This window comes from Narcine bancroftii, chromosome 6, assembly GCF_036971445.1.
Source record: "Narcine bancroftii isolate sNarBan1 chromosome 6, sNarBan1.hap1, whole genome shotgun sequence".
Taxonomy (NCBI): domain Eukaryota; kingdom Metazoa; phylum Chordata; class Chondrichthyes; order Torpediniformes; family Narcinidae; genus Narcine; species Narcine bancroftii.
In genome coordinates, this window is record NC_091474.1 from 156,356,117 (window position 1) to 156,374,808 (window position 18,692).

At 42.3% G+C, this 18,692-nt stretch overlaps 1 protein-coding gene across 19 annotated transcripts in view; it reads left to right on the plus strand.

Annotated features, from left to right (window-relative positions):
* Positions 1 to 252: 252 nt before the first annotated feature.
* The window catches only part of ldah (lipid droplet associated hydrolase), a 281,972-nt gene continuing 263,532 nt past the window's right edge, over positions 253 to 18,692 (plus strand). For 3 of the 19 annotated variants that reach the window (XM_069886433.1, XM_069886426.1, XM_069886430.1), the window contains exons 1-3: positions 257 to 767; positions 5,767 to 5,876; positions 18,217 to 18,267. The gene's annotated coding sequence lies outside the window, so the exon portion shown is untranslated. Of the gene's footprint in view, positions 802 to 5,766; positions 5,877 to 13,293; positions 13,373 to 18,216; positions 18,268 to 18,692 lie in introns of all 19 variants that reach the window. The other 16 variants (XM_069886436.1, XM_069886432.1, XM_069886425.1 and 13 more) reach the window with 13 other exon arrangements.

Sequence of the window (18,692 nt, forward strand, 5' to 3'; positions counted from 1 at the left end):
TTTCAAAATTTCAATCTGAAACATTTCTTGCTTGCACACAAGAAAAAAAGTTTTAATTAATCTCATTTCTCAACCGATGCTGTTTGATGAGTCGGCAGTCAAAGTCTCTTTGCCCAGCTGTGCAAAATAATGTGCCCTCACTGCTGACACTGCTCGTTGCTCACGCGGCTTTGGTGACAAGCACATTTCTGCAACCAGAACTTATTTCAAATGGGGACCGATCTGCACCTCAAGCTTTGCAGGGACGTGGGGGAGCATGGAAAGTTTTAGGACCCTACGCACCCAGAGTTGATGAGAACCCATCTTCTTATCTGGACTTTCTGTGAGAGGCCACGTTTCTGGAACAAGAACAGTGTGACTGACCTGTTTCCTGGGTCACCTTGGCTCAGCCTCCTGGCCTCAGGACCATGCTGGTCCCCGCCCGCTCATCTCAGTGCCGTGTTCACCTCAAACAGATGATTTGTTTGAGCCCGGGCCACCCAGTGCTTTGCTGGCTTTCTGACTTGACGAGGGATCGATCTGATTTAATAAAAGATCACTTATGCGTGTGGCTTCCAATCCAGAGAAGCGAGCACCACAGGAGCCAGGAGGTTCAGCAGGATTTGCTCCTGGAAACAAATGATAGTTTGGATCCTGACCAAAGTCTAGCGTTTCGCTCGGAGGAAAAGGGCTGCGGGCGGAACAGCGCAGGGGGAACTTTAGGACCGGGCCAGGAGGACGGGGGAGGGAGATCGACGGCGGAACCGAGTGGTCGGACACGGGAAGAGGTAAAGCAGGGAGAGCAGAGGGTCGCGATGGAAGGTGGGGAGAGAGAGGGAAGGTGGGGGAGAGAGAGGGAAGGTGGGGGAGAGAGAGGGAAGGTGGGGGAGAGAGAGGGAAGGTGGGGGAGAGAGAGGGAAGGTGGGGGAGAGAGAGGGAAGGTGGGGGAGAGAGAGGGAAGGTGGGGGAGAGAGAGGGAAGGTGGGGGAGAGAGAGGGAAGGTGGGGGAGAGAGAGGGAAGGTGGGGGAGAGAGAGGGAAGGTGGGGGAGAGAGAGGGAAGGTGGGGGAGAGAGAGGGAAGGTGGGGGAGAGAGAGGGAAGGTGGGGGAGAGAGAGGGAAGGTGGGAGAGAGAGGGAAGGTGGGAGAGAGAGGGAAGGTGGGGGAGAGAGAGGGAAGGTGGGGGAGAGAGAGGGAAGGTGGGGGAGAGAGAGGGAAGGTGGGGGAGAGAGAGGGAAGGTGGGGGAGAGAGGGAAGGTGGGGGAGAGAGAGGGAAGGTGGGGGAGAGAGAGGGAAGGTGGGGGAGAGAGAGGGAAGGTGGGGGGAGAGAGAGGGAAGGTAGGGGAGAGAGAGGGAAGGTGGGGGGAGAGAGAGGGAAGGTAGGGGAGAGAGAGGGAAGGTGGGGGGGAGAGAGAGGGAAGGTGGGGGGGAGAGAGAGGGAAGGTGGGGGAGAGAGAGGGAAGGTGGGGGGAGAGAGAGGGAAGGTGGGGGGAGAGAGAGGGAAGGTGGGGGAGAGAGAGGGAAGGTGGGGGAGAGAGAGGGAAGGTGGGGGGAGAGAGAGGGAAGGTGGGGGAGAGAGAGGGAAGGTGGGAGAGAGAGGGAAGGTGGGAGAGAGAGGGAAGGTGGGGAGAGAGAGGGAAGGTGGGGGAGAGAGAGGGAAGGTGGGGGAGAGAGAGGGAAGGTGGGGGAGAGAGAGGGAAGGTGGGGGAGAGAGAGGGAAGGTGGGGGAGAGAGAGGGAAGGTGGGGGAGAGAGAGGGAAGGTGGGGGAGAGAGAGGGAAGGTGGGGGAGAGAGAGGGAAGGTGGGGGAGAGAGAGGGAAGGTGGGGGAGAGAGAGGGAAGGTGGGGGAGAGAGAGGGAAGGTGGGGGAGAGAGAGGGAAGGTGGGGGGAGAGAGAGGGAAGGTGGGGGAGAGAGAGGGAAGGTGGGGGAGAGAGAGGGAAGGTGGGGGAGAGAGAGGGAAGGTGGGGGAGAGAGAGGGAAGGTGGGAGAGTTAAGGATGGAGGAAAGTGAGTATTGGCAAGTTCAGGTAGGTAATGGAGGAGGTAGCGAAGAAAGGGAAAAGGGAGCGAGGAGAAGGTTGGGGAGAAGGGATGGAGGATGGCAATGAGGGTAAATGGAAAAGGAACACGAAGGAATTCAGCAGATCTGTAAATGGAGAGGGGTAGGTGTTCTTGCAGCTGAAAGGGGAAAGTGTAGAGCAAGTTAGGGTTTTTGATCTGGCCATGCTGGAGTTAAAAGTGTATTTATAAAGTTAAGAGATGGCTCTGTAGATATGAGAAGATGTCAAAATATTTTAGCAATGAGGATAGTGAAAGGGGCATTATTGCAAGAAACAGGGATGACTATGACATAACCAATAGTGGTGTTTATGTTCCTTGTTCCAGTAGTTCAGGGCTGTTACTATCCATTTATCATGATTATTGTTTGAATTTTTGAAGAAGATACAGATAAATAAACTAGCATGTTCTTTTGATGATTGAAAAAATTACAATGATAATTTAGAAAATCAAATTATGTCATGGTGTTCATATTTTTGCTTTGATGTCAAAATTATCATTAATATTGCTTGCAAGATGTGTTTGCCATTTTGTGCTGGTCTTTTATTAACAAGATCTGCCTTCCAATCTGTGATCATTAAATTAATTGAATACACTGTTTTCTGCACAATTACAAAAAGAGATCATAATCAATCATTGTTTGTAAGATATAATTACCACATTATCCAAAATATTTATACAAGCACAATATTCCTGAAAAAAATGAACTTTGGGGAATTGTCAGGAATAAAATTTGAATAACAGTATTGTTTCTGTTATTATGAAGAATTAAAAATAAGTTTCAGCATCCAAAGTTATCTGACTCCCCAAAAATAATTTCAAAAGTATCTTGATGAAATATCTCTTTATGGTTACAGTGCATGTCCCAAAGCATTTAGATAATTCTTAAATAAAAATAGGAAATACTGGAAACACTCAACATGACCTGTAGTAATGGTGGAGGGAAGCAGATGCAAGAGCCTTCACACAAACTAAGGAAAAAAAAACATTTCCCAGAAGTTTTTAATGGAAGGAAAAGTTGATGCCTGTTGTAGGGTGAAACTAAATAACAATGTGGTAATGAGGTCTGTATAATGTTGTTAATGGTAGGTCTGGGCTGTGCCTGGCAGATTAGTCTATTCAAATAGAGAAAAAGAAAAACAGCCTTGGTTCAAGGAAGCAGGATTGCACTTCAGAGGCAGCTGTGCAAAATGAATCATTATCACAGCAAATCTCTATGTTTATTGCTCAGCCTCAATTCCCCTTGATCTATGGCTTGCCAGGTTATTTTAGAGTCAACCACATTGGTAGGCCAAATGGGGTAAGAAGTGGAAATGTTGATAAGCTGTAGACTTTTGAAGACCATGTACTTGTACATGGAGTGAAAAAGTAAAAATATTAAAGCAAACATTTAATAAGACATACCTGAATCCATGAAGCCAAGAAACAGCCCACATTCTTAGTGGTACTGTAATACATGCAGAAAGCTCCAAAACCAGCTCACTGCGATTGAACAATAAGTCATCGTGGAATAGAGTATTCATGGGCCAGTGCAGTGAGCAACATGGCTGCTGGAGCAAGGTGAAGCAAAGGTCATTTGGATATCTGTAGCAAATGTATGCACAAACTGCATTGTGCACTGGATAGAAAATGGAATCAGTTTTAGTGGTAGTGTTGAGGATGGACAATTTTATAGTGGAAAGAAGAGGGTTGGGTGCTCAAAGGAGTTATATAAAACATTTGTTATCCAAAATTGAAACTGCAGGGTCTGGCACCTGGCAATGTAACCCTTGAAATTGATTTTTGATTTTTTTTTGGGCTTCTCTTGTAACTGCAGTGCGTCATTTTCAGCGTGACATTCTTCATTGATTTATTGCAAAATCTGGCAGCTGCTGATCTTTTCATATTGGCCCAAAGCTCTTCAAAGGACATATCACAATGCAAAGTTCTTCTGTAACTTGTGTGGGGATGGGAGGAAGGTTGGGGGTAGTTCTCCCAGTGAGTTAGAAACACGTGAACTGGTGGTTGAAGAATACTGCCTCGAGGAGGCACATTCTTTGTGCGAGGAAATTAATTGTGCCTTCTTGAACTGAAGAGTGATCCTAGCAGGAAGTTGTCGGTGACATATCTATAAGGAATGATACAACTTGAGTCTATAAATGCATACATTTTGGCTAATTCTACAGTGCAGTTAATTGTCAGTTCCTTCTCTGTCCTCGAGGGCTTCGGGAAAGTAGATGGAGAGATTTTTTTTTAAGAATGGAGTTTAGAGTGCAACAAATGAAGCAACAAATTTTCAGGTGTGGCAAAGTTCAACCTGAAATGATCTTGAGGCTTAGAATTTTAAAGTGGACAAGCCAGACAAGTAGCATTGTGGGCTTGTGATTGAGGTTTCAGGAAATCATTTCACAATCAAGACACAAAAAACGATTGTTTCTTGATTATTTAACTACCACATTTTCAGAAGAAATGGAATAGAATTCAAGGAGATCATTGAAAGTAAGTTCTTTGGCCCAACTCATCCCTGAGAAAGTCCATTTGCCAGCATTTGGTCCATATGCCTCTCAATATTTCTGATCACGTACCTTTCTCAATGTACTTTGAACATTGTAACTCTACCTGCCTCTCTACCATTTTCTCTACCTGCTCATTCCATCCTCAGTCTGAAAACATTGCCCCTCGGGTCCTTTCTAATAAAGCCTGTTTGTTTTGTTAACAAGAAAGAACTATCAGGTTTCATACCAGTACTATTGAAAATCTCACTGGGAACAAACTCTTTACTGTTGTCACGGGATAAGTTTTATACCAGATTCAAATCATTTGGGAAAATGAAAATCTCGGTGAATAATCAAAGATTCAATTTCCTTATGAGTGCTGATAAATCAAGAAAAGGGGCAGTCTTGCTTTTCACTGCTCAAGTCCATTTGAGTTGCATAAAGAATTTTCTTTTTGGATGTGTTATCCATCATGGGCGGCGATGAAGGCTTGAATCTTTCCCACTGTTTAACTTTGGGCATCCTCTACTATAATGAAGACTTCCATGACTTTATCTTCAGGCAAAGAATCTGTTCTAAGAGAGGCATTGGAGGTATGGCAGAAGAAGAGCTGAGGGAGGACAACACTTGGGGAAAGGAAACCAGTTAAAATGTTAGCAATCTTTGAACCCCATGAAGCTTTTGCCTTAACTATTATATGACATTTGCATCTTAAGAATTTTTGTATTCTCTTGATATGCTGCATTCAATGTAAGTTGGATTCATTCTTAAATTTATATGAAATAACCTGGAAGAATTAAATTGATTTCTAACCAAACTATAGTTCATCCATTCAGATTCTTTTAATAATAAAATTTTCCTTGAAATATTTTCCCTTGAATTGCTTGTATATAATGGTATCTTGACTTGCACTATCCACTAAAATTCCACACAACAAATAAATTGATAAATTTGTCAGGTCTGATTTTGGTGGAAGGGTAGCAAATTCTTTCAAGTTGAACAACACTCAGATTTTCATCATCTCAATTTTTATCTTAAATTCATCTTGATAAACTATTCTGACAGTATACTGGAAATATTCACAAGTACAATGGAGAGAACATTTGCCCTTGATTTTTGTATAGTTGGATATTCCAAATATGAAGGAGATTTTTGGATTTTTTTCTGCCAAGGGAGCACATTTTAGATTAACTCCTCGTTTTAATTTGCTCTGAATTCTTACATTGTTTTTTCTATTTTTTTTTTCTGTGTGTAAAGTTGGTGGAAAAGTTATAGCAGATCGGAGGAGTTGGCAATCGTAGACTGGGAACGCAGGACATATGGTGGACAGTTAAGGACTTTCAACGCTGAAAAATATTTCAACAGAAGTATGTCCCAGTTACAAACAATGTCAGTAAGAGTAGCAAGAGGTAGTCTTGGCAAACTAAAGAAGTAAAGCAGACTAAGTCACCAAGAGCAGTGAACTAGAAAATTGGGAATCCCATAAAAAGGAACAAAGAACCTTGAAGCAACCAATAAAGGAAGGAAATATAAATTATGAAAATAAATCAGAGCAATTTCAAAAACAGTGAAAGTTTTTATAAATAAGTTAAAGCAAAAAGGTGTGGCCTAATGTGAACGTGTCCGCTGGAAGGTGAGAAGGGAAAATTAATGGTAATACGGAAATGGCTGAGGTCGTGAACATGTATTTTGTGTCAGTCTTCACAGTAGTTGACACAGTCAACATACCAAAGAGTGATGTTAGGGGTGGCATACGAGGTGATGACATGAATACAACTGTTAGCACTACAGAAGTAGTGATGAGCAAACTAGTGGATTGAAAGGTCAATAAGCTCCCTGTTCCTTGTGGCATGCATCCCAGGGCACTGGAGAGATGATGGAATTATAGTAGATCTTTTTGTGGTAACTTACCAAAATTATTTGAATTCTGGCCACTTCCAGAATATTAAAAGACAGCAAATATTACACGAGTATTTAAAAAAGAATGTTGACAATAGGCAGGCTAGTTCTGCAGTCAAGAAAATGCTTGAAGTAATTATTAAGGAAGAAATAGCAAGACACCAGGATAAAAATTGCTCCATCAGGGAGAAGGGGGCAGATCAGGTTTGATTAAATTTATAACAAGTGCATTGTTTAGAGGGGAACAGATGGATGTAGTCTTCTTGGATTTCCAGAAGCCATCTGATAGAGTGTAGCCTAAAAAACTGCCTAAGAAAAGTATGAATGGAGTTGGGGGCTAAAGCATTAATGTGGATAGAAGAATACACAAAAGTAATATCCCTTTGCTTCATGTTCTTCTTCTTTGGCTTGGCATCGCGGATGAAGATTTATGGAGGGGGTAAATGTCCACGTAAGCTGCAGGCTCGTTTGTGGCTGACAAGTCCGATGCTGGACAGGCAGACACGGTTGCAGCGGTTGCAGGGGAAAATTGGTTGGTTGGGGTTGGGTGTTGGGTTTTTCCTCCTTTGTCTTTTGTCAGTGAGGTGGGCTCTGCGGTCTTCTTCAAAGGAGGTTGCTGCCCGCTGAACTGAGGCGCCAAGATGCACGGTTTGAGGTGATATCAGCCCACTGGTGGTGGTCAATGTGGCAGGCACGAAGAGATTTCTTTAGGCAATCCTTGTACCTCTTCTTTGGTGCACCTCTGTCACGGTGGCCAGTGGAGCGCTCGCCATATAACACGATCTTGGGAAGGCGATGGTCCACCATTCTGGAGACGTGACCCACCCAGCGCAGCTGGATCTTCAGCAGCGTGGACTCGATGCTGTCGGCCTCTGCCATCTCGAGTACTTCGATGTTAGGGATGAAGGCGCTCCAATGAATGTTGAGGATGGAGCGAAGACAACGCTGGTGGAAGCATTCTAGGAGCCGTAGGTGATGCCGGTAGAGGACCCATGATTCGGAGCCGAACAGGAGTGTGGGTATGACAACGGCTCTGTATACGCTTATCTTTGTGAGGTTTTTAAGTTGGTTGTTTTTCCAGACTCTTTTGTGTAGTCTTCCAAAGGCGCTCTTTGCCTTGGCGAGTCTGTTGTCTATCTCGTTGTCGATCCTTGCATCTGATGAAATGGTGCAGCCGAGATAGGTAAACTGGTTGACCATTTTGAGTTTTGTGTGCCTGATGGAGATGTGGGGGGGCTGGTAGTCATGGTGGGGAGCTGGCTGATGGAGGACCTCCGTTTTCTTCAGGCTGACTTCCAGGCCAAACATTTTGGCAGTTTCCGCAAAACAGCACGTCAAGCGCTGAAGAGCTGGCTCTGAATGGGCAACTAAAGTGGCATCGTCTGCAAAGAGTAGTTCATGGACAAGTTTCTCTTGTGTCTTGGTGTGAGCTTGCAGGCGCCTCAGATTGAAGAGACTGCCATTCGTGCGGTACCGGATGTAAACAGCGTCTTCATTGTTGAGGTCTTTCATGGCTTGGTTCAGCATCATGCTGAAGAAGATTGAAAAGAGGGTTGGTGCGAGAACACAGCCTTGCTTCACGCCATTGTTAATGGAGAAGGGTTCAGAGAGCTCATTGCTGTATCTGACCCGACCTTGTTGGTTTTCGTGCAGTTGGATAACCATGTTGAGGAACTTTGGGGGGCATCCGATGCGCTCTAGTATTTGCCAAAGCCCTTTCCTGCTCATGATGTCGAAGGCTTTGGTGAGGTCAACAAAGGTAATGTAGAGTCCTTTGTTTTGTTCTCTGCACTTTTCTTGGAGCTGTCTGAGGGCAAAGACCATGTCAGTAGTTGCTCTGTTTGCGCGAAAGCCGCACTGTGATTCTGGGAGAATATTCTCGGCGACACTAGGTAGTATTCTATTTAGGAGAATCCTAGCGAAGATTTTGCCTGCAATGGAGAGCAGCGTGATTCCCCTGTAGTTTGAGCAGTCTGATTTCTCGCCTTTGTTTTTGTACAGGGTGATGATGATGGTATCACGAAGGTCCTGAGGCAGTTTTCCTTGGTCCTAAAAAAGTTTGAAAAACTCACGCAGTTTGACATGCAGAGTTTTGCCGCCAGCCTTCCAGACCTCTGGGGGGATTCCATCCATACCTACTGCTTTGCCACTTTTCAGTTGTTCAATTGTCTCATCCTGGGTGAGGACCTCATCCAGCTCTAGCCTTAGGGGCTGTTGAGGGAGCTGGAGCAGGGCGGAATCTTGGACTGAGCGGTTGGCACTGAAAAGAGATTGGAAGTGTTCTGACCATCGGTTGAGGATGGAGATCTTATCGCTGAGGAGGACTTTGCCGTCTGAGCTGCGCAGCGGGCTTTGGACTTGGGGTGAGGGGCCGTACACAGCCTTTAGAGCCTCTTAGAAACCCCTGAAGTCGCCAATGTCTGCGCTGAGCTGGGTTCGCTTGGCGAGGCTAGTCCACCACTCATTTTGGATCTCCCGGAGTTTGCGCTGAAGATGGCTGCATGCGCGACGGAAGGCTTGTTTCTTCTCTGGACAGGATGGCTTTGTAAGGTGAGCCTGGTGGGCAGCTCGCTTCTTTGCCAGCAGCTCCTGGATTTCCTGACTGTTATCGTCGAACCAGTCCTTGTTTTTCCTGGAGGAGAAGCCCAGTACCTCTTCAGTGGATTGCAGTATGGTAGTCTTCAGCTGATCCCAGAGGGTTTCAGGGGACGAGTCCGTGAGGCGGATTGCATCGTCGAGCTTTGCTTTGAGGTTTGCCTGGAAGTTACCTCTCACTTCGTCTGACTGCAGGTTTCCAACATTGAACCTCTTTCTGGGGGCTTTACTGTTCCTGAGCTTTGGCTTGAAGTGAAGGTTGAGCTTGCAGCGAACCAGCCAGTGGTCAGTGTGGCATTCCACGCTGGGCATGACCCTGGTGTGGAGCACATCTCGTTTGTCTCTTTCTCGCACCAGGACGTAGTCCAGGAGGTGCCAGTGTTTGGATCGGGGATGCATCCAGGTAGTCTTCAGGCTGTCCCTCTGCTGAAAAAAGGGTGCTTGTAATGACAAGCCGCTGTTCTGCTCAGAGCTCCAACAGGAGGCGCCCATTGTCGTTGCACTTGCCGACATCATACTTGCCCAGGATTTCTGGCCAGGTTTCTGAGTCTTTGCTGACGCGAGCGTTGAAGTCGCCAAGGATGACAACCTTGTCGGCTGTAGGGGTGCGTTGAATGAGGTTGCACAGGTCAGTTTAGAACTTGTCCTTTTCTGCTGGTTCCGCCTGGAGGGTTGGTGCATAGACACTGATGAGGGTGATGCGACGCTTGTTTTAAAGGGGGAGTCGCATGGACATGATCCGGTCCGAGTGGCCTGTCGGGAAGTTTTCGAGTTTGGAGGCAATGGAGTTCTTGACCATGAAGCCTACACCAGATAGGCGTCGTTCATCCAAAGGCATGCCAGACCAGTAGAGTGTGTAGCCCGCGCCACGTTCTTGCACGCTGCCTACATCTGCCATGCGGACTTCACTGAGAGCGGCTATGTCGATGTCAAGTCTGAGGAGTTCATGTGCAATGAGGGCAGACCGACGTTCAGGTCGGTGGCTGTCAGCCTTGTCTAGCATGGTTCTGATGTTCCAGCATGCTAGCTTGAGTTTGTGAGCATCTTTTGAGGGGGAGGACGTGGAGGGGGAGGACGTGGAGGGGGAGGACGTGGAGGGGGAGGACGTGGAGGGGGAGGACGTGGAGGGGGAGGACGTGGAGGGGGAGGACGTGGAGGGGGAGGACGTGGAGGGGGAGGACGTGGACATGTCTTCGGCCCTGCGCAAAGGAGCTTTTAGGTGGAGTGCAGTGTGCGCAGTACTGGCCCCACCCTTTATACCCATGGTTCGTGTGCCGTGGCCAAGCAAGCTGGGACGTGGCAGCGAGGTCCTTGGGTCGTAGGTTTTATATCGGAGTGGCCTTCTCCTATGCAGGTTTCTTACCCGGGCTGGAGGTGTCTGCCTCCCCTCTTAGGTCGGTCCATACTGCCCGGACCGGGGCCGAGGCCGCCACTGCTCTCCCTGTGCCCGGACTGGGGCCGCCGCCTCCAACTCTCTGCCCGGACCGGGGCCTCCGCCTGCCTCACTCGACCGAGGCCGGGGCCGCCGCCTCCCTCTTGCTCCTGCCCGGATCGGGGCCGCCGCCGCCTACCCTCTGCCCAGACCGGGGCTGCCGCTGCTCTCCCTGTGCCCGGACCGGGGCCGCCGCCCCCAACTTTCCGCCCGGACCGGGGCCTCCGCCTGCCTCACTCGTATACACTGCATAACCTGCTAAGTTTCTCTAGCACTTTTGTATATTGCACTACAGTCACAGTCTTTGCAGACTTCCCTGTTTAACATCATGGATAGGGGATTGGTTAACCAATAGCACGAAGAGAATTCTGAACGGTTAGCGTAGTGGTTAGCAGAACACCTTTACAGCACCAGCGATCGGGACTGGACCAGGTTTCAAATGCCATGCAGCCTGTAAGGAGTTTCTATGTCCTTCCTGTGTCTGTATGGGTTTTCTCTGGGGGCTCTGGTTTGCTCCCACTCTTCAAAAACATACCGGGGGTGTAGGTTAATTGGGGGTAAGATTTGGTGGCACGGACTCGTGGGCCGAAATGGCCTGTTACCATGCTGTATGTCTAAAATAATAAAATTGGGATTAATGGATATTTCTCTGGTAGGCAATCAGTGGTGAGCAGAGTGTTGCAGGGGTCGGTACTGGGCCCACAACTGTTATTGATATACACAATTGATTTGGAGGAGGGGGTCCAAGTATAGTATATCTGTTTGCTAAATTGAGTGAAAAATTAAATTGCACACCCCTAAGAGCACACGGAGTGTCTGCATATCCTCTAGTTGGGGTAATTGATTGGGCAAGGGTCTGACAGATGGAATACAATGCAAATTTATCCACTTTGGAAGAAAAAATTAGTAGTTTGGGTTATTATTTAAATGGTGAAAACAGAGAGACTTGGGAGTGCTTGTGCATGAATCTCAAAAGATTGGCTTGCAGGTGCAACAGATAGTCGAGGAAAAATGAAATGTTGACCTTTATTGCTAAAGGAATTGAATTTAAGAGCAGGGTAGTAGTGAGGCTGCACATAGAGCACTGCGTACAGTTCGAGAAAAGATATACTGGCCTTAGAGGCAATGCAGAAAGGTTCATCAAATTGATTCCAGAAATAAGGATGTTAGCCTTTGAGGAAAGATTGAGTCGCTTGTAACTATACTCTCTTGAATTTTGAGGAATGATAGGGAATCGTATAAAAATAGAAGATTATGAAAGGTATAGAAGGAAAGAAGCAAGAAATTTTTTTAAACTGGCAAGTGAGCCCAGAACTAGGGGGCATAGGTTCATGACTTGGGGAAGTAAATTTAAGACAAATGAAGTGGAACTGCTCCTAGAGAGTAGTGAATCTATGGAATTCTTTGCTCAAGGGAGCAGTAGAGGCATTCTCATTAAATATATTAAAGACAGATTATAAAAAGACATCTTATCTTGAATTGAAAAAGATATATTTTCCATAATTAAACAAGACTTCATCTCTAAATACCACCTATCTAAGGTTAGTATATTTCTATCTTTCCAAGTAAGCGCTATACATTTCTTAGCCACTGCTGCTAAATAGATAAAAGAAATCTGATAATCATTTAAGCCTAAATCGATTAATGATTGCATATTCCCCTAATAAAAATATATCAGGATCTAATACAACATAGATATTATATAAACTATTAAATATAGATTGAATACCTTTCCAAAACTGTTGCAATCGATCACAAAACCAAACTGTATGTAAAAATGTATTAGCCGTCTGATCACAACGAAAACAACAATCTACCTTACTAAGACCAAACTTTTTTAATTTCTCTGGTGTTAAATATAATTGATGTATAAAATTATTTGCTAAGTACTTGCAATTAAGTTTGATTTAAATATGTTTTATGTGTGATATTTTAGATTTGATAACTTTTTTAATTAATATTTTTACTTGTTATTTTCTTTTGTTTGTGAGTGTTTTTTTTATATATAATATTACTAACTTTATTAATTCTTCACTCTTTATTTTGGGGGAAAGGTGGTTTTTTTTAATATATATAGTTTTTTTTAGTGGTCGTATATATGGGGGGGGTTAGATTGACTTAAGTTAGGTTATTAATGTGTTGTAATAATTACTTTATTTTTATTTTTTATTTAAATGTAATTTCTTTGTTTTATTCATGTAATAAAATCTTTAAATAAAGTTTCAAAAAAAAAAGACAGATAAATTTTTTCATCCTGGGAAATTAAGAAAAAGATAGGTAAGTGGAGTTGACTCCATGGCCAATTCAGCCATATTGTGAACAGAGCAGGCTTAACAGGCCTGATGACCTCTTCCTGATCCTACTTCTTCTGGGATGGAGGAGACATTAAAAATGTGTTTCTTCGTTCCAGGGGAGGAATGAACTAACTCAGTATTTTTTTTTGCAATGTAACAATTGCTGCAAGTTCTAGAGAACAAGTGCATGGCATTGATTTGGGACACTGAGTTACTAATACTAAATTAGATAGAGCCCTATTGTTCTCAGTTTGCTATGTGGACAGTGCCACCTGCTGTTGCAGCACCTCAAGAATTCTAAATCCCACTCATTGGCTTCTCTAGGTTATAGATTAATAACCAGAAACAATCAGAGCCTGATTGATGAGGGCAGGAAAAGAAAGTGGTCAATCCCAGATTCAGATACACGGAAACTGTAATGCAAACTTTAGTTTTATATTTCTCAACATAGCATCAAGTAATTTTGACTTGTGTGTAATGTTGATTTTTGTAAAGATAGAGAAAACTGTTCAAATTATTTGAAAAAAAATCATCAAAAGATTATGGTGTTAACCTTTTTTCTAGCAATGGCATGGTATTGAACTTGGAGGTTAACTCAGTGAAGAGCATTTTAAACCTACACAAACAACAAAACCATGACTCAGTGAGTGTGCTCACTTCTATCTTGTACAAAACTTGTAAAAAAACAATTTAATCTCGTGACTGCAGTTTTTTTCCTGAGGCACATGTTTTCTGATGAGGAAATGAAGCTTTACATGGCCACTAAACAAGCATTAGGTTTATGTCATTTATTTTGAATAGATTTTTAATTTAAACATTTGTAAATAATTTTAAATAGGTTGAAATAAATTTTGAATTAAATATAAATGTTACCTATTAATGAAGGCCATTCCATTTACTCTTTCAGAAATGTCTTTTGCTTAATTATAAACTTCCCTCATGAGCTCTGATCGTTTATGATTATTCTTTGTGCACTGGGTTCCAGTTGTTATCCAATGTTGCACAAAATGAGGCACCCACAAGGATAAATTAGCTCAGTTACCATAACCAATAACATAATTGGTTTTGCATCTGCATTCAGCAAGGATAAATTTCATAATTCAAACTCCTTTTTGTAAAAGTAGAACCAGAGAATGTGTAGTAATCTGTACCTTATTATTTCAATTTTTTTTCCCTGAAATTATTGAAATATTGTGTACCAGTGTTACAGCTGAAACTATCTGGGAGAAATTACTGAACCTAAGTATATAGAACTGAATTGTCATGTGGTTGAAATGACAAGATCATCAAACCAGTCTGGGTCAACATCTGTTTCTGGTTTGTTAATTTGGCTCCCTCATATGGTTAGGATGGATAATTCCTCAAAGCCATTTATTTGCTGGCAGTAATATTATCAGTAACCATTCCTTCCCCACCCCCACTATTTGGATGATAATCCAGCTTTTATAATCTTGAAAAAAAATTGCCTCAAAATTAGATGGTTGACATGTGGGCAGAATTTCATGCAATATAATCTTTGGAGAGCTATACCTGCATTTAATTGATTCATTTTTGAAAATATCAGTTTGTACTCCAATTTTTTGCTAATGTTTTAACTTGCATTGTAATTTAAACATTGGGATAACAAAATGTTATCAACTACTTTATCAATGGGGGAACATTAAAAAATATAATTCCATGGATCATTGTCTTTAATTTTTCATATCAATTCACTGAAGTCCTGTTACTTTCAATGCATAGCACATTTCAGCAAGCAAGTTTTGTACTATGCGGGCCACATTGTTGGGCAATGGGGTAGACCAAAAGGTGCTAAATTACCCATCTCTCACCTCAGTTGAAAATCTCTGGTCTGGTAATCTCAGTTTCATCACCTTGGCTGTTGACCAACCAGGGTCAAGGGTGGTTTAGCTCTTTCAGATCATCAGACTTCTGCTCTCCATGTAGTTGCTCTCTCTCACTTTGATGACTATATTAACTTTCATACCAAGATTTTAGAGTTATGTTTTCCTCCTTGGAGTAGTTGCTGATGTTTTGTTACGAGAAATTAAAGTACTGTATTGACCTAATGCAGTGACTGATGTCTGCACTCTCCTGCCAGTTTGGCATGTCATGGATTTCCAGAGGCCTGTTGGTGCTATTAGTTCATGGGTGTACAAGCAATTGGATTAAAGAAATAGGATGAGTTGAAAGGTGTCCTTCACCATTGGATCTATGGATATGTGATAGAAAACTCCTACATTTACCTTGCTGCTCAGGAGACTATTCAGCCTGCTTCGTTTACACCAACTCTCCAAGCACTCCCACCAGTCCCACTCCCTGATTTACTGATTCTGATGTTACATGCCTATCAATTCCCCAGTGATTTTCCTGCAACCCATCTATATTATGGATGATTTACAGCAGTCTGTCAACCTTCCTGCATATCTTTGGGACCTGAGGAGAAACTGAATCACTTCAAGGAAACCCATGTGCTCACAGAATATGTAAACTCCCTACATGCAATAACTGAGATCAGGATTGAACCAGCCTCTCTGCAACTACTGAGAAGTCACAACATTATCTCTATATGAGGCAAGCATGTTACGGATAGTCCTCAATGAGTTTTGATGTTGTGAAGGCAATAACTTCTCATTTTATTAATTTAAAAAAAAAATGCATGTTCTAGATTCACTGCAAGGTAAACTATGTTTGAACATGAGTCAAATCGACAGTGTTCCAGTGATATTTGGCACTTTATTTTCATTCTGTTTGAGCAAAATTGGAGGGATAATCTGTGACTTGGGTGATTTTGGATGCAATGAATTAGTGGCAAAACGGCCAATAGGTTTGGCAAATAAAGCTGCCAAAAGCATAGTTGGCCTGGCAAAATCATCTCTGCACTGCAATTTCCAGGTTGGCAATGCAGATGAAGTTGACATTAAGGTGAGAACAGCTTTGGCAGCCAAGCTAAAACAGCTGAAATGGAGGAAAAAAAAAGACCGCCTGATAACATTCATTCAAAATGGATAAAGAAATTTGGGCAGTAACAAGGAACTAGTTTAGATGGCTGTTTATGAGGACAGTGTTTACAAGATTTGCATTCAGTTAGATTAGCTAATCATTTGTAGAGAAGGAATATGAATGGACATACTCATATAAAGTTTAATTTTCTGCCAGTATGTTTTATATGTTGAGAACAAGTCCACGAAGAAGAACACACAGTCTCTTGCTGTGCGTTAACCTTGCTTTTCACATAAAATGTCCATGTGACTTTCACCATTGGAGAAATTGAAGACATCAACTTGAGTCTGGAGTTATTACATCACTTTTGGGACCCTACAAATTAAAATATTTGATAGTGGTAGTGATTTAGCCATCAAAGCTTTCTTTTAAAATTTGCTCTACATCAAGAAAGAATTTATTATTCATGAATGATTTTACCATCTGCACCAGTGTTTGGAATATTTTCATTTTGATTTTGTTAGATATTTGGCAGGATGACTGTAAAAATACTTTCATTTGATGAAGTATTTCATGACTGGATTAAATCAGTACAACCACCTTTTGCAAATGGGGTTCTATTTCAAGCAGGAAATACTAAAATACATTGTAAATTATAATTAAGAAGGCTTCCTATTCATTGAATAATTGGGAAAACTTGTAAAGCTCAACTATTATTTCATTATTTTATTTTATTTCCTTTCTTCTAAATATCAGTGATGACAGAGATACCTTTCTCTAAAATAATGAACTTGTTAATGAAAAGAACTAATACAAGGCTTGCTTGTTTGTCATTTCATACTACGTTTTGAGATATTTAAAGCTAATTATCTATTACTGAATGAATAAAGAGGTTCTGCTATTGGATTTGTTTGGCTACATATATTTTTTAAGCCATATGTGTCATTTACTTTTAAAGCATTTAGTTTTACTTTAAACTTTTTACTTTATTGAGGAAGATGTTTTTTTAAATGAAGATTTTTTTAAAAAACACTAAACAGTACCCTGTTCGACAGTTTGCTTTTGCTCTATCCCAGGCTAAGGAACAAAACTGATAAATTCTCTGAAATACAAATGAACTATAATTAATTGCTGATTTAAAGGGCTGTTTTAAAGCTATAAGTTACAGTTCCTCTCATTTTCTCACCTTTTTATTTTTGTTTGTTAGTCAAAGTCGTTAGTTATATTCAGATAGGTTCAATTTCTGCATGCATCCAAATTTGCAATTTTTTCTCTTGATTTAAATGCCATGTTACGTCAGGACCTAATAAATAAATTCACCCACTGAATGAATAATTGCGCCCTCTACATTTGAATGTTCATAAGTGCAGATATAAACATTTATATAAGAAAATCCTGGAAACACTCAACAGGTCAGCCAATATCTGTGGAAAATGAAATATTTAATGTTCCCACACTCTTCACCAGAACCTCACACCTGTTTATCTTGGGTGAACACCATCTTGAAAGATTTTCCTCACACAGCAAAATTTGAAATAAACAGTGGAAAACAAACTTAGAGGAACAAAGTGAGTCGAGAAGTATCAATGGAGAGAAAAATGCAAGATAAAAAATGTGCCAGAGAAACTCAGCAGGTTATACAGATTTCATAGGAAATAAAGAATAACTGAAGTTTTGGGTCCAGGCCTTTTATCAGGTATCTTGGAGGGGGGAACGGAAAGGAATGGTTTTGACTAGAAATTCTGATAATTTCTCTTCTCCCCCCCCCACTACTAATTCTATTCAACCTTCTGAGTTCCCTCAGCAAAGATTTTTTTGCTTCAGATACCAGCATATGCAGTATCGTGTGTCTCTTAATATCAGCTGAAACGTTTTGACATGATTCAGATCAGATACTATTTATTACCATATAATAAAACAGAAATGTAATATTACACAAAATTGCCATTAGTTTGCCATAAGACAGACAAAGATTCATCATTAGCTTAATTCCCGAGTGCCCCTTTCAGTCAGAGAAAGAAAAGCAAGAGTGAGCTCCCAGCAGCTGTCTGTGTGAGCTGCAGAATCCATTGCTAGTCCGCCACTGTTGTCACTGTCCTTAGGGTTATCTTCTCTACTTTGCCTCAACAGGATGTGTTCTCCCCGTAAATGATGTCTTGTGCCAGTCCACTGCTCCCCAGGAGTCTGCAATCCCTTGAGAACGCTGCAGAACACAGGCAGCTTGAGCCCAGACCCCATGATCACAGGATTTTGAATAAAACACCATTGACTCTTTAACAGGCAATTTAAAGACTGTACAGAGCCAATGGCAATAGCACTGGGCAGTAGCATCCCGTGAGGGAGTGCTGTCTCCACTCCCCGCTCACCCTGGGTTCAGACAGTGGAAGCACTGCCATTACACACTCCCTTCTTCTCATTTGGTTGCTGAACTGCACAATAACAGGAGCAGAAAATTTGCCGTAACATGATCTGCAATACCTTTTAATGCAATGTAGATCCCAGACTGATCAGATTATTGCCCTTTTATGTTTTTGTTTTGCACCTTAGGAAAGGGAGTTCATCCACTCCAAATAAGTGACACTTGGTTGGAACTTGGTGGTAAGTCAGAGTTTTATTCCAATTTGCAGGAGCACAGACTAAATATTGCTTGCAGTCATTTTTGCTGATGGGAATCATGGCTGAAGTGGAACTGTGAAATGTTCATGAATTTTGGAAATGAAGTAGTTAGAACTCTAACTCAATATAAATTGAACCCAATAAGGGTATTTAACATAGAAAAGAATCTATTATCAGCATATGACTGGATGATCAGAAAGAACATTTTGCATGAATTTTTCTTTTTCAATTATTTTTATTGTGCAAACTGAAACAAAGCTTCATTTGTTTAAATATACAGTAAAATAGCATGCTAATTTACCTATTTAAAAAGCCAATTTAAATACACAATCTTGATTAATATTGGGAATAAAGATTTTTTTTATAAAGCAATGGAGGGGATTCTTACAAGGAAGAAGGAGAAAAAG